At 42.1% G+C, this 14,218-nt stretch overlaps 1 long non-coding RNA gene across 2 annotated transcripts in view; it reads right to left on the minus strand.

The window, feature by feature from the left end:
• Window positions 1–14,218, minus strand: part of Gm45919 — a 120,756-nt gene that overhangs the window by 16,411 nt on the left and 90,127 nt on the right. For both annotated transcript variants that reach the window (XR_001782011.2, XR_875919.2), the window contains one exon: window positions 2,780–2,995. This is a non-coding gene — a long non-coding RNA (predicted gene, 45919). The remainder of the gene's footprint in view (window positions 1–2,779; window positions 2,996–14,218) is intronic.

Below are 14,218 nucleotides of genomic sequence, written 5' to 3' on the forward strand. Positions count from 1 at the left end.
GTTCAGCCTCACAGATTTTGCTTAAAGTCAAACTATCTGAACACACATCATGATATAACTCCTTACCCTATATGTAGCTTCCAGGCAAATGTTGGACCTTCATTGGCTTCTGCTTCCTAATATACTGATACTACTTCCTAGACTAATAAAGAAGTATTTTGTTTTTTTAAAAGGTTCTTAGCATAGTCCTGAACAAACAGTAAATGTTCCCTGTATCATTATCAAATAAATTGGAATGTAGGTTCAAGGTAATATACTTGATACCAGATTATATTCTAGAGAGGTAAGTATGACAAAATATGTGTCTTTGCCTGCAAGATGCTCATATTTCATAAAGTCAAGCATTTAATATGTGATGATATGTTCAATGAAGCAAATAAATGAGGCCAGCAGAAGTTGGGATGGCTTTATTGATAAAGTGATATAAACAAGCAATCTGGAGAGTGGAATTCTGAGCTAGGGGTTAGAAGAATAAATAGAAAACACACATGAGCAAAGCAACTAATGGGGAGAGAGCAAAAAAGAGAGGGAGAAAGGGAGGCAGGGAGGAAGGAGGGAGGGAGAGAGAGAGAGAGAGAGAGAATCAAATCCATCTGCACTTTGTTTTGTGTGTCTTCCTCCTGTCCCTGTTTGTTAGCATTCTGTCTACACTCTACCCCACAGTTACCTGGCAACAGCTAGGTATGCTTTGCCCCACAGTTACCTGGCAACAGCCAGGTAGGCCTGACCCATAGGCTGCTTGCCCCCTCCTCCCTCTCTTGTTCTCTTGCTTTCTTGGGCTCTTTCCTTCTTGCTCTCTGTCCCCTCACCCTTCCCTCTCCCTTCCCCATCTCTCCACATGTTCATGGCTGGCCTCTACTTCTTTACTCTCTCTTTCTGCCTTTCTCTGCTCTCTTAACTACTACCCTCTTAACTCCCTTTCCCATGTCCTGAATAAATTCTATTCTATAATATACCATCACGTGGCTGCTCCCTCATGGGGAAGAGATGCCTTCGCATGGGCCCACTGAGAAATCCCCTTCCTCCCTTCCTGACTGCAGTTCCATAGAACATATCCTTTCTCTTGATCTTTTTATAAACACATCACTGTTTACAGAGGGCATTTGACATTTCTGATCAAAGCTGATATGACCCTTATTGATTCCCAAAAATTCACTGACAAATACAGAGGTAGATGGGGGCCCCAATGGAGGAGTTAAAGAAAGGACTGAAGAAGCTGAAGGGGTTTGCAACCCCATAGGAAGAACAACAATATCAACAAACCAGAACCCCCAGAGCTCCCAGAGACTAAACCACCAACCAAAGAGTACACATAGAGGGACCCATGGTTCCAGCTGCATATGGGAGGAGAGGCCCTTGGTCCTATGAAGGATCAATGCCCCAGTGTAGGGGAATGCCAGGGCAGGGAGGTGGGAGTGGGTCAGGGAACACCCTCATAGAAGCAGGGGAGGGGATAAGGGATAGGAGTTTTCTGGATGGTGGGAGGGACCGGGAAAGGGGATAACATTTGAAATGTGAATAAATAAAATATCCAATAAAAATATTTCAATAAACAAGTTGGGTTATAGTTTATTTGCTAAAGTGCTTGTCTAGAGTATGTGAAGCCCTGGGTTCAGGTCCTAGTACTACATAAACTAGTGCATACTTGTAATTCAAGCATTTAGGTGGAGGAAATGGGAGGAGCAGAAGTTCAAAGTCATCTTGGACTACACAGCAAGCTCAAGGCCAGTTTGTGTACATGAAGAGCCTGTCTCCAAAAAGAGAAAGAAAGAATGCACTAAAGAGATCATGTGACTTAGGGTGAATAGATGCTTCGAGTGTGTCTGGGAAGAAAGGCCAGAGAAGGGTAGCCTGAGTTCAGTGTGTTTAGGGACTTGTCTCCTACATGACTACAGCGTCCCAGTGTGCTAAGAATTTAGAGAAATGCATGAGAGATATATAGAAAGACCACTTGTTCCCATTGTTCCCATTTCTGGTCTCATAACAAGACCAGGTAGAGAAAGAAAGAATACCTAAATCCACCATGAGGGCTGGACAGAGGTGTAAACCTGGGTTGTCTGAGATACAGGGACACAGACATTTGTCACTTTAGTCCTAGTCCAACCTGCAGAGAAACCAAGCTGAGTTCCAAGTGGGAAGTCATGGAATAAATGTGAACCAGCCAAGACCTCAAGAGTCTCAAGGCAGGGAGTACACATCTGCCAGTGGCATGGCTTGTGTGCCTTAGCCCTCGTTCCTTTCCCTCCACTTCCCTCCCCCTCCCCATATTCCCTTCCACTAGTTCTTTCTTGTCTCACAGAGGTAGTATATGTAAGGTAATAAAGGGATGACAGTATACTTGCTTTGGACTCTAACAGAGATTAAAACAAAATAAAGTAGCATTGTTAATGTGGACCTTAAGAGAGCTTGTCTCAACCTCCCTGAATATTCTCTCCCTCTCTTCCTCTCCCTCTCTCTCTCCCTTTCTTTTAAGATATTGAGAGACTGACACAGAAATGTGATTTTCATTATATTAACTATCACATCACCCAATAATATCTCCTTTAAAAATGACAGATACATTTGCAATCAAATTTACTGTGTGTCTGTCAACTCTTGTAGTTGGATTTGAAAGGAGGAGAGACACGGCCTTCAAAGACCTTAGCAGAGTCTGACCTAAATGTTAGGTTGACCGTGGTCGTTATGTCTCCATCTGTGCCCAGTAATGTAATTATCATCTCTCATGCCATCCTGGTCATCACAAAGGCACCTTCTGATGCTGCCCAAGTCACAGACTTACCTGTCAACTTCTTCATTTCCTAGTCTGTGATCGAACTAGAAAGCAGAGCATCCTCTTATGAAGGGTTTATGTAAGGGGAGACCATCTGTGACCCAGCTCCAAGGCAGGCCACAGACACTTTTCTGTCCTCTGTAGTTACTGCTCATTCACGGTTCCAGATGTTGAACCAAAGTGATTTCTGAGGTCACCTCTTCAAAATCTGTAAGCATTACAGAACTGGAAGAGACAAATAAAACAGCATTGTTCCTTGGGTGGAATCAATTTTTTTCTTTTTAAAAATTTATTTATTTATTCACTTTACATACCAATATCAGCCACCCCCACCCCCACCCCCTGGCACATCAAGTCACTGCAGGACTAGGAGACCCTTCCCACACTGAGGCCAGACTAGGACGCTCAGTTAGGGGAATGGGATCCGTGGACAAGCAAGCAGGCAACAGATTCAGGGACAGCCCTGATCCAGTTGTTGGGGGACCCTCAAGAAGACCAAGCTACACATCTGCTCTGTGTGTGTGTGTGTGTGTGTGTGTGTGTGCTCATGCACCTATGCACACAGATGTATTTGCATGTATGTTAGCAAGCATGTCTAGGCCAGAGGTTCTAGACACTCTCTGGCTGCCTCTGGCTGCTGTTCCTTAGACACCCTTTACCTTGTTTATAGAGACAGAGCCTTTCACTTTGCTTGGAACTTTCTGATTAGACTAGGCTGATGACCAGTGAACTCCAGGGATGCCCTGTCTGTACTGCTCCAGAGCTGGGATTATAAACACATTCTACCACATTCAAAATTTATTAATGGGCATTGGGTATCTAGCTGGGATCCTTACAGTGAAGTGCAGGGTATGCCCTTCACTAGCTGAGCTATATCTCCAATCCCGGGTTTGAAGAAGTTTAAGATGAAGTAGACCCCAGTGCTGCTGGTATGTCTGGTGTACTGGGCTTTTGTGGATACAGTTGACTGGACAGCATAATGATAGCCTAAAGGTAACTACCATAGATTTATAGAACACACATCAGTTTAACACAGACTTGCATACCTCTTCTAATTAAATCTGAAATCAGTCAGAACTTTATGCAAAAAAGATGCTCATGAAATAACAAAGAAGAAGGAGGAGGAGGAGGAAGAAGAGGAGGAGAAGGAGAAGAAAAAGAAGAAAAAAGAAAAAAAGTGAAATATTTTGAAGGCATGTAATATGAACCTTCCAAAGAGTGTATGCTAGGACATAATGTATGTCCCAATGATGCATTTAAAATATAGAATATAAAATTGAGTTTATAGTATGATCTTAAGAGAACAATTGAAAATGTAAACTGAAGGCATTGAAGAGTGAACCTGTGTGCATGTATACTTCTGGACTTGTAGGTTTCTCAGGGCTTAATCTCTTCCTTCTAATATTTGTCTTTTTGTCTACACTTTCTATAGCTACATTTACTCCTTTCATAAACTAAACAAATATGTTTTAAAAATGTAATCTTTGGGGGATGGAATCAGAGAAGTGTTCTCAGTTCTGGAGTGATGGAAGCCATCTGTCCTGTAATTGTCAACACAGAGATTCACTGGGTGGTACTACCATCTTGTCCAATGTCTATTTTGTCTTGATGTTGGTCAGCCCACTCCGCTCATTCATACAGAGCTCCCTCCTTGCTTTTTGCTGTAATATTTGTGAGGAGTACTGTTTCCATATGGTTCTCAGCACCCCTGTTAAATTGCTCCAACCTATATGGCACCAACATTACCTTTATAAAAAGCAAAACAAAACAACAAAAAAAGCCACTTTATCTGTTTTCTACATAGCTGTTCAAACATAGTCCTCACTCAAAGCTCATATTTGGCTGTTTAAGTTTCAGAGTATCCTCAAGGGCTTAATTTTCTTTTAATTATTTTCCATCTTCAAAATTTAGGCTAGGTTAGCATCTTCTTCATAGGGTTATGTTGAACAAATTAGCATAAGTACATAAGTACTTGCCAACAGGTGAAGGGCTAGCTTTATCTGTGAAAAGACTCCAAGAGGTCATGGAATTTGTCTAGCTACACTTTAATATAGATCTTTCCAAGCTCCAATCAGCATGTCTTTTAAAAAATATGTTTTTAATTTTATTTCATGAAGATGAATAATTACCTATATGTAAATACGGCAATGCATGTTTAGTGCCTGCTAAGAGGGTAGGGTGTCAGATGGTTGTAGGCTGTCTGGTATGAGTGCTGGAAACCAGAACTGGGTTCTATGCATACCTTCTTTATGGTGATAACTGTCTGTCCTATTAGACTAGAACATTTCTGAAGGGTCAGGTATCATCAGCACCGATAGGTGGATCAATTGATTATTCATGCAATAGATATCCACAAAGCACAAAGAACATGCTGTCAGCATCTCCACTTTTTTCTTTAGGCTTTATCAGCATGGAGAAAACTCAATTTCTCTGTATGCCCCACACATGTGTGTGCCCCTGCTTGTCAACATTAGGGAAAAGTCTCAGGTGTCCTTCTTCAGCGCCATCCAGATTTTTTGGTTTTTGAAGCAGGCCACTGACTTGCCCAGAACTTACCAAGCAGCCTACTCTGACTAGCAAGTGAATCAGGTGAAACTCCAAGATCCCTGATTCCCAAAACAAACAATCAAATGTGAGCATGCACATCTCTCAGGCAGCTTCCTTTATACAGCTTGCTCCCTGATTGGGGGCAGAGGGGACAGCCATAAATAAGCACATGGGAAATGAATGATGATTGTTGGTGCTGACAATTATCTGAAAAGAACCAGCATGATATGGCAACATAATATGACAGAGAATAATTACGATAAATGAATTATTTTTAAATGAATCAGGCAGGCATGGTATCAAAATTAGGACTTGGAGACAAAGAAGGAGCCAGCCACACAAAGAGCAAAGGAGATAACTTCTATGGGGAGACAACATAAAGCCGCTATGTTGAATGTTCATTGCTGGGTTAAACACTTGAGATAACAGGTTTAAAGGAGGAAAGATTTATTTTCGCTCATGGTTTTAGAGTTCTTAGCCCATGGACTATAGTGACATTGTCCCTGGGTCTGTGGTGAGACAGTGTGTCGCAGTAGAAGCATGTAGTAGCCGCAGTGAAATAAACTATTAGGCTCATGGCAGCCAAGAAGCAAAATCAGGAAGAAAGGAGAGGGCCAAAGTCACCTCCAGCAACCTATTTACTGTAGCTAGGCTCCACCTCCCAAAGTTCCAGGACCTTCCAAAATTAGCATCACCATATGAGGACCAAGCTTTCAATATGAGCCTGTAGAGATTTTTTTTTTAATTTAAGCAGCACCCTGGTTGGAAATTGTTGTGCATGTTGAAGAACTCACAGGAAGAGAGCACAGCAGTAGCAGAATGCCTGAGGAACTTCCAAAGCATGGGCAGGCGTGCAGCTTTGAGGGACCTGTAGGGATGCCAAGAAGGTTGTCAGGGCATAGGGGCGTGGCTCAGAGGTCAAGGCACTTGCTAAGAAAGCCAGAGAACTGCAGTTCAGATCCCCATGAGGACTGATTCCAGGCTCAGAAGGCAGAGACAGGGATCCTCAAAGCAAGTAGGCTAGTAAGACTATAACCCAGTGAGTTCTAGGTTTTACTGAGCGATCCCGGGCTTAGTTAGGACTATTACTGCTGTAATAAAACACCATGAACAAAAGCAATTTGGGGAAGAAAGGATTTATTTGGCTTACATATCCCAAAACACAGTCCACTGAGGAAAGTCAAGGCAGGAACCTAGAGGCAGAAGCTGATACAGAGCCCATGGAGGGTGCAACATCCTGGCTTGCTCCTCATGGCTTGTTCAAACTGCTTTCTTATAGAACTCGAGGCTACCAGCCCAGGAATGGCCCCACCCACCGTGGCCTGGACCCTTGCACATCAATCCCTAATTAAGGCAATCTCTTACAGGCTTGCCTACAGTCTGATCTTATGAAGGTTTTGTTTTTTGTTTTTTTGTTTTGTTTTGTTTTGTTTTTTGTTTTGTTTTTTTTTTTTTTTTTTTTTTTTTGAGTCTCCCTCTTCTCAGATGGCTGGAGCTTGTGTCAAGTTGGCATAAAACTAGCCAGCACACTGTCTTGGAAAGTAAGTTGGAAAAGTAGTCATAAATGACCCACACAGGTGTTCACACACATGCAAAATATGTGTATACCGATGCATATCATGCACACACACACACACTCCACCCCCCCACCACCCCACCTCACACCACATTTTGGAGCCCCAGATGCCAACTGACTTTATTTAAGAGAGGTCTTTGTTCTGTGCATGAGTTTGAGCTTTACATAGTAGTTACTGCTTTCACTTTTCTGGCTAAGGTCTTGGGATTTGAATCCACTCACATGGCTTCAGGGAGGAAGAGAAAGGCGAAGGGCATGTGGAGGCTGCTTCTGCAAAGCAGTATGTCAGGAGGCACTATGGGGATCTTTTGTTTCATCAAGTTAGTTTTCCCACTGATTCTCCAATACCTCTAATTCTGGGTGTCACCAGGAAATAGGTGTGCTGCAGCTTGGTGACAACCTTTTTCAGTGTCTATGGCAACCTGGGGCTGGGGCCATTTTTCTTTCATCAAAAGAAAGGACCGGCTTCCTGAAGATAAGTAAAACCCCATTGTTGCTCTCAATTCTTATAAAGCATGCACAAGGGTAATAAAGATTCAGTTGAATACTACTAATGATATTGCATGAAATAACACAAATTAAGCAAGCCACTTCTCTGCAGCCTGGTTATAGATGCTTCTGGATGAAAATGAAAAGACCAGCTTTGAGCTGTGGCCTCCCTTCTTATGCCAGTCATTCTTTCTGATGGTGACAATGGTAGACCCCGCCCCCCTGTGTGTCTGTGTCTGTATGTGTCTGTGTCTGTGTCTGTGTCTCTGTGTGTGTGTGTGTGTGTGTGTGTGTGTGTGTGTGTGACAACTATGCAAACAACTGATCTCCAAGTTTGTGAATTAGAACGACTTATCTTTGTTCCTGAGAAGAACAATGCTACTAAACAATGCAGAGTTGGCAGAGGAAGGAACACAATTGGGTAGCAACTCCCCAGACTTGCAGATCCCATAGGCATGACTCTTCTTCCTTTCTTACTCCTTGGACAGAGTTGTTTTCCACGTGGAGGCTGACCCCACCACTTAACATCACAGAAAGCTTTCCAGACTTTAGGTGGACTTTGAGATGAATCCTATAACTCTCATCTTGCATTTTATATCTTATTTTATTGCTGGTTCCTTCTATGTTTTGTACTGTGGGACTTTAGAGTATTTGCTTGGTAGGTGCTATAGTCTTGTCTTATCCTGTGTCTTATCCTGCTTTCTTTTAAAGAATGCATGCTTAACTTCCAAAGTTTGCCTCAAGAATGCTCTCAAGGATAAAGCATTCCTGGCTCCCTACGTAAAACTGTTCTCATTTTTGCAATACAGGAATGTGAAGATTTGAATAGCAATTGTCCTAGCAAAGGCTCCCGTGTTTGCTGCTGGTGGTCCATCAGGTGGCACTATTTTGAGAGGGTAGGTAGAACCCACTTGGGGAAGTAGGTCAACTGGTAGGGCAAGCTGTTGGTAGTATCTTATCCTTGTCCCCTCTCTGTCTTGCTCTTTCCCATCTACGGTAATGTGTAGGTAGGGAATGCTATCCTCAACATGGTAGACTAAAATTCCTGAAATCATGGGCTAAATCAGATCTTCCCTCATTAAATTGTGTTCTAGTGTTTTGGCTCAGTGGAAGAATCTGCTCTGGGGTAAATATACCAACTCATCTGGCAAAGGGCAGAAGTGGGTTGATTTTTGTTCCTGATCGAATTCATTGGCTTGACTTTATCAGATGATAGTGAACTTCATGTAAGCACAGGTTGGAAGTACAGTGGGTCCCTGAATCTAAGATCCTGGAAAAAGCTTGGTCTGACCAGTTGGAGAATGAGGGACATGCAGAGAAAATCTCAGTTGTCCCAGTCGTGTTATTCTAGACCAGCCAGCTCCTAGTCAACTTCAATTGGAATATGCAGAACTGAGTTCCTAACACTGGGTAGACCTAACCAAGAGAAGCCCAGTAAATAGCCATTGCTGCACCACTGCGTTTAGTGAACTCTGCTTATGTCAGTTGGTAGCAGCACATACTAGGGAAGGGTGATAGTTGTCCATCAAAGGGCAGGATAAACCATAGCTCACTTCAGTCTAAGCAGTGTGTGAGTCACTATCCACAGCTCATCATTTCTTTCTGGTAAAGAACAGCAGTCTGGTTTGATCTAGACCCTTCATTTATAGGTATGTCAAATAAACAACTCCTCTTGTTCAAGCAGTGAAAGGCAAGGAGCTGTCCACACCCCTGTGATTTTTTTGCAGGGGACAAGGAAGTCCTTTTGTATGGGTTGCCTGTAAGATGAGAGAAAAAGCAGATGGCTCCCCCTACAGGACATATCTGACCATCCACACATGGTCACAAAGATTGCCCTTTCCTGAATCACTATCCTGTTTCACAATGAGGGTATGCTGGTGTGAGGAAGTGCAACAGAAGCTGTTTTCATGTGAACCCCTAAGGAGGTGATGAGTTGGGGTGATACAAGCAGAGGAGGAGGAACCAACAGCACTGGCCAAGTAAGACATTGGTGTTTGCCTTCACAACCCCAGCTCTTTCAAGTATTAAATAAAGTTGATTAAAAGAAATAAAGAAAAAAGTGCTAGACAAAATGTAGGGAGTACTTGGTACATGCTGCTATAAAAACCATGGATCCCTCTTAATAGTGCTACTATTTCTACTTCTTTGCACAGAAAGAAATCAGCTCAAAAATCACACATTACGGAATGGAACTGGGATTCAAAGGCAGTCTTGTGCCGATACCCATGTTTTACCTAGCTTGCAAGAGCCATGGGAAATTTGAAGTGTGGTATATGGCATTAAGCATTGATCTCCATCACTGGCGATGGACAGAAGAAAGAATGTCTTCCTTTATAACCTATCATGAAGCTCCCATATTGGAGCTGCTAGACCTACACTCCTCGCCCTAAGCGTGTGTAAGTCTTCCTTATAGCATCCTGAATTCTGCCTATGTTTTTGGTTCATTGTACTACTTCTATGACAGAAATGCATTCAGCTCTCATGTGTGTGTGTGATGCATGTGTGTGTGAGTGTGGGATTGCACATGCTACTAACTTTGTGGAGATTAAAGGAGATCTCTTGAATGGGTTCTCACCTTCCCCCCTGTTGTTGCAAGGACTCTTATTGTCTCTGTCTCTCTGCACACTGCAGAATAACTGGGCCACAGGGTTCCAGCCTCCTTTCTCTGTCCTACATCTCACTATAGGTTGCTGGTACTCTAGGTCATCAGGCTTGTGAGGCAAGTTCTTTGTGCCCACTGAACCTCCCGGCCAGGCCAGCTTTTCCCATTTATTTTCTACCCATGCCTTGTTCATATTCTCCTAATTTAGCCCATTTGGGTTTTTTTTTCCATTTTTTATTAGGTATTTAACTCATTTACATTTCCAATGCTATACCAAAAGTCCCCCATATCCACCCACCCCCACTCCCCTGCCCACCCACTCCCCCTTTTTGGCCCTGGTATTCCCCTGTACTGGGGCATATAAAGTTTGCAAGTCCAATGGGCCTCTCTTTCCAGTGATGGCCGACTAGGCCATCTTTTGATATATATGCAGCTAGAGTCAAGAGCTCCGGGGTACTGGTTAGCTCATAATGTTGTTCCACCTATAGGGTTGCAGATCCCTTTAGCTCCTTGGCTACTTTCTCTAGCTCCTCCATTGGGAGCCCTATGATCCATCCATTAGCTGACTGTGAGCATCCACTTCTGTGTTTGCTGGGCCCCGGCATAGTCTCACAAGAGACAGCTACATCTGCGTCCTTTCAATAAAATCTTGCTAGTGTATGCAATGGTGTCAGCGTTTGGATGCTGATTATGGGGTGGATCCCTGGCTATGGCAGTCTCTACATGGTCCATCCTTTCATCTCAGCTCCAAACTTTGTCTCTGTAACTCCTTCCATGGGTGTTTTGTTCCCAAATCTAAGGAGGGGCATAGTGTCCACACTTCAGTCTTCATTCTCCTTGAGTTTCATGTGTTTAGCAAATTATATCTTATATCTTGGGTATCCTAGGTTTGGGGCTAATATCCACTTATCAGTGAATACATATTGTGTGAGTTTCTTTGTCAATGTGTTACCTCACTCAGGATGATGCCCTCCAGGTCCATCCATTTGGCTAGGAATTTCATAAATTCATTCTTTTTAATAGCTGAGTAGTACTCCATTGTGTAGATGTACCACATTTTCTGTATCCATTCCTCTGTTGAGGGGCATCTAGGTTCTTTCCAGCTTCTGGCTATTATAAATAAGGCTGCTATGAACATAGTGGAGCATGTGTCCTTCTTACCTGTTGGGGCATCTTCTGGATATATGCCCAGGAGAGGTATTGCTGGATCCTCCGGTAGTACTATGTCCAGTTTTCTGAGGAACCGCCAGACTGATTTCCAGAGTGGTTGTACAAGCCTGCACTCCCACCAACAATGGAGGAGTGTTCCTCTTTCTCCACATCCTCGCCAGCATCTGCTGTCACCTGAATTTTTGATCTTAGCCATTCTGACTGGTGTGAGGTGGAATCTCAGGGTTGTTTTGATTTGCATTTCCCTGATGATTAAGGATGTTGAACATTTTTTCAAGTGCTTCTCTGCCATTCGGTATTCCTCAGGTGAGAATTCTTTGTTCAGTTCTGAGCCCCATTTTTTAATGGGGTTATTTGATTTTCTGAAGTCCACCTTCTTGAGTTCTTTATATATGTTGGATATTAGTCCCCTATCTGATTTAGGATAGGTAAAGATCCTTTCCCAATCTGTTGGTGGTCTTTTTGTCTTATTGACGGTGTCTTTTGCCTTGCAGAAACTTTGGAGTTTCATTAGGTCCCATTTGTCGATTCTCGATCTTACAGCACAAGACATTGCTGTTCTGTTCAGGAATTTTTCCCCTGTGCCCATATCTTCAAGGCTTTTCCCCACTTTCTCTTCTATAAGTTTCAGTGTCTCTGGTTTTATGTGAAGTTCCTTGATCCACTTAGATTTGACCTTAGTACAAGGAGATAAGTATGGATCGATTCGCATTCTTCTACATGATAACAACCAGTTGTGCCAGCACCAATTGTTGAAAATGCTGTCTTTCTTCCATTGGATGGTTTTAGCTCCCTTGTCGAAGATCAAGTGACCATAGGTGTGTGGGTTCATTTCTGGATCTTCAATTCTATTCCATTGGTCTACTTGTCTGTCTCTATACCAGTACCATGCAGTTTTTATCACAATTGCTCTGTAGTACAGCTTTAGGTCTGGCATGGTGATTCCGCCAGAAGTTCTTTTATCCTTGAGAAGACTTTTTGCTATCCTAGGTTTTTTGTTATTCCAGACAAATTTGCAAATTGCTCCTTCCAATTCGTTGAAGAATTGAGTTGGAATTTTGATGGGGATTGCATTGAATCTGTAGATTGCTTTTGGCAAGATAGCCATTTTTACAATGTTGATCCTGCCAATCCATGAGCATGGGAGATCTTTCCATCTTCTGAGATCTTCTTTAATTTCTTTCTTCAGAGATTTGAAGTTTTTATCATACAGATCTTTCACCTCCTTAGTTAGAGTTACGCCAAGATATTTTATATTATTTGTGACTATTGAGAAGGGTGTTGTTTCCCTAATTTCTTTCTCAGCCTGTTTATTCTTTGTATAGAGAAAGGCCATTGACTTGTTTGAGTTTATTTTATATCCAGCTACTTCACCGAAGCTGTTTATCAGGTTTAGGAGTTCTCTGGTAGAATTTTTAGGGTCACTTATATATACTATCATATCATCTGCAAAAAGTGATATTTTGACTTCCTCTTTTCCAATTTGTATCCCCTTGATCTCCTTTTGTTGTCGAATTGCTCTGGCTAATACTTCAAGTACTATGTTGAAAAGGTAGGGAGAAAGTGGGCAGCCTTGTCTAGTCCCTGATTTTAGTGGGATTGCTTCCTGCTTCTCTCCATTTACTTTGATGTTGGCTACTGGTTTGCTGTAGATTGCTTTTATCATGTTTAGGTATGGGCCTTGAATTCCTGATCTTTCCAAAACTTTTATCATGAATGGGTGTTGGATCTTGTCAAATGCTTTTTCTGCATCTAACGAGATGATCATGTGGTTTTTGTCTTTGAGTTTGTTTATATAATGGATTACATTGATGGATTTTCGTATATTAAACCATCCCTGCATCCCTGGAATAAAACCTACTTGGTCAGGATGGATGATTGCTTTAATGTGTTCTTGGATTCGGTTAGCGAGAATTTTATTGAGGATTTTTGCATCGATATTCATAAGAGAAATTGGTCTGAAGTTCTCTATCTTTGTTGGATCTTTCTGTGGTTTAGGTATCAGAGTAATAGTGGCTTCATAAAATGAGTTGGGTAGAGTACCTTCTACTTCTATTTTGTGAAATAGTTTGTGCAGAATTGGAATTAGATCTTCTTTGAAGGTCTGATAGAACTCTGCACTAAACCCATCTGGTCCTGGGCTTTTTTTGGTTGGGAGACTATTAATAACTGCTTCTATTTCTTTAGGTGATATGGGACTGTTTAGATGGTCAACTTGATCCTGATTCAACTTTGGTACCTGGTATCTGTCCAGAAATTTGTCCATTTCGTCCAGGTTTTCCAGTTTTGTTGAGTATAGCCTTTTGTAGAAGGATCTGATGGTGTTTTGGATTTCTTCAGGATCTGTTGTTATGTCTCCCTTTTCATTTCTGATTTTGTTAATTAGGATTTTGTCCCTGTGCCCTTTAGTGAGTCTAGCTAAGGGTTTATCTATCTTGTTGATTTTCTCAAAGAACCAACTCCTCGTTTGGTTAATTCTTTGACTAGTTCTTCTTGTTTCCACTTGGTTGATTTCACCCCTGAGTTTGATTATTTCCTGCCGTCTACTCCTCTTGGGTGAATTTGCTTCCTTTTTTTCTAGGGCTTTTAGATGTGTTGTCAAGCTGCTAGTATGTGCTGTCTCCCGTTTCTTCTTGGAGGCACTCAGCGCTATGAGTTTCCCTCTTAGAAATGCTTTCATTGTGTCCCAAAGGTTTGGGTACGTTGTGGCTTCATTTTCATTAAACTCTAAAAAGTCTTTAATTTCTTTCTTTATTCCTTCCTTGACCAAGGTATCATTGAGAAGAGTGTTATTCAGTTTCCACGTGAATGTTGGCTTTCCATTATTTATGTTGTTATTGAAGATCAGTCTTAGGCCATGGTGGTCTGATAGGATACATGGGACAATTTCAATATTTTTGTATCTATTGAGGCCTGTTTTGTGACCAATTATATGGTCAATTTTGGAGAAGGTCCCGTGAGGTGCTGAGAAGAAGGTATATCCTTTTGTTTTAGGATAAAATGTTCTGTAGATATCTGTCAGGTCCATTTGTTTCATAACTTCTGTTAGTTTCACTGTGTCCCT

Source organism: Mus musculus, chromosome 16 (genome assembly GCF_000001635.26).
Source record: "Mus musculus strain C57BL/6J chromosome 16, GRCm38.p6 C57BL/6J".
Classification (NCBI taxonomy): Eukaryota; Metazoa; Chordata; class Mammalia; order Rodentia; family Muridae; genus Mus; species Mus musculus.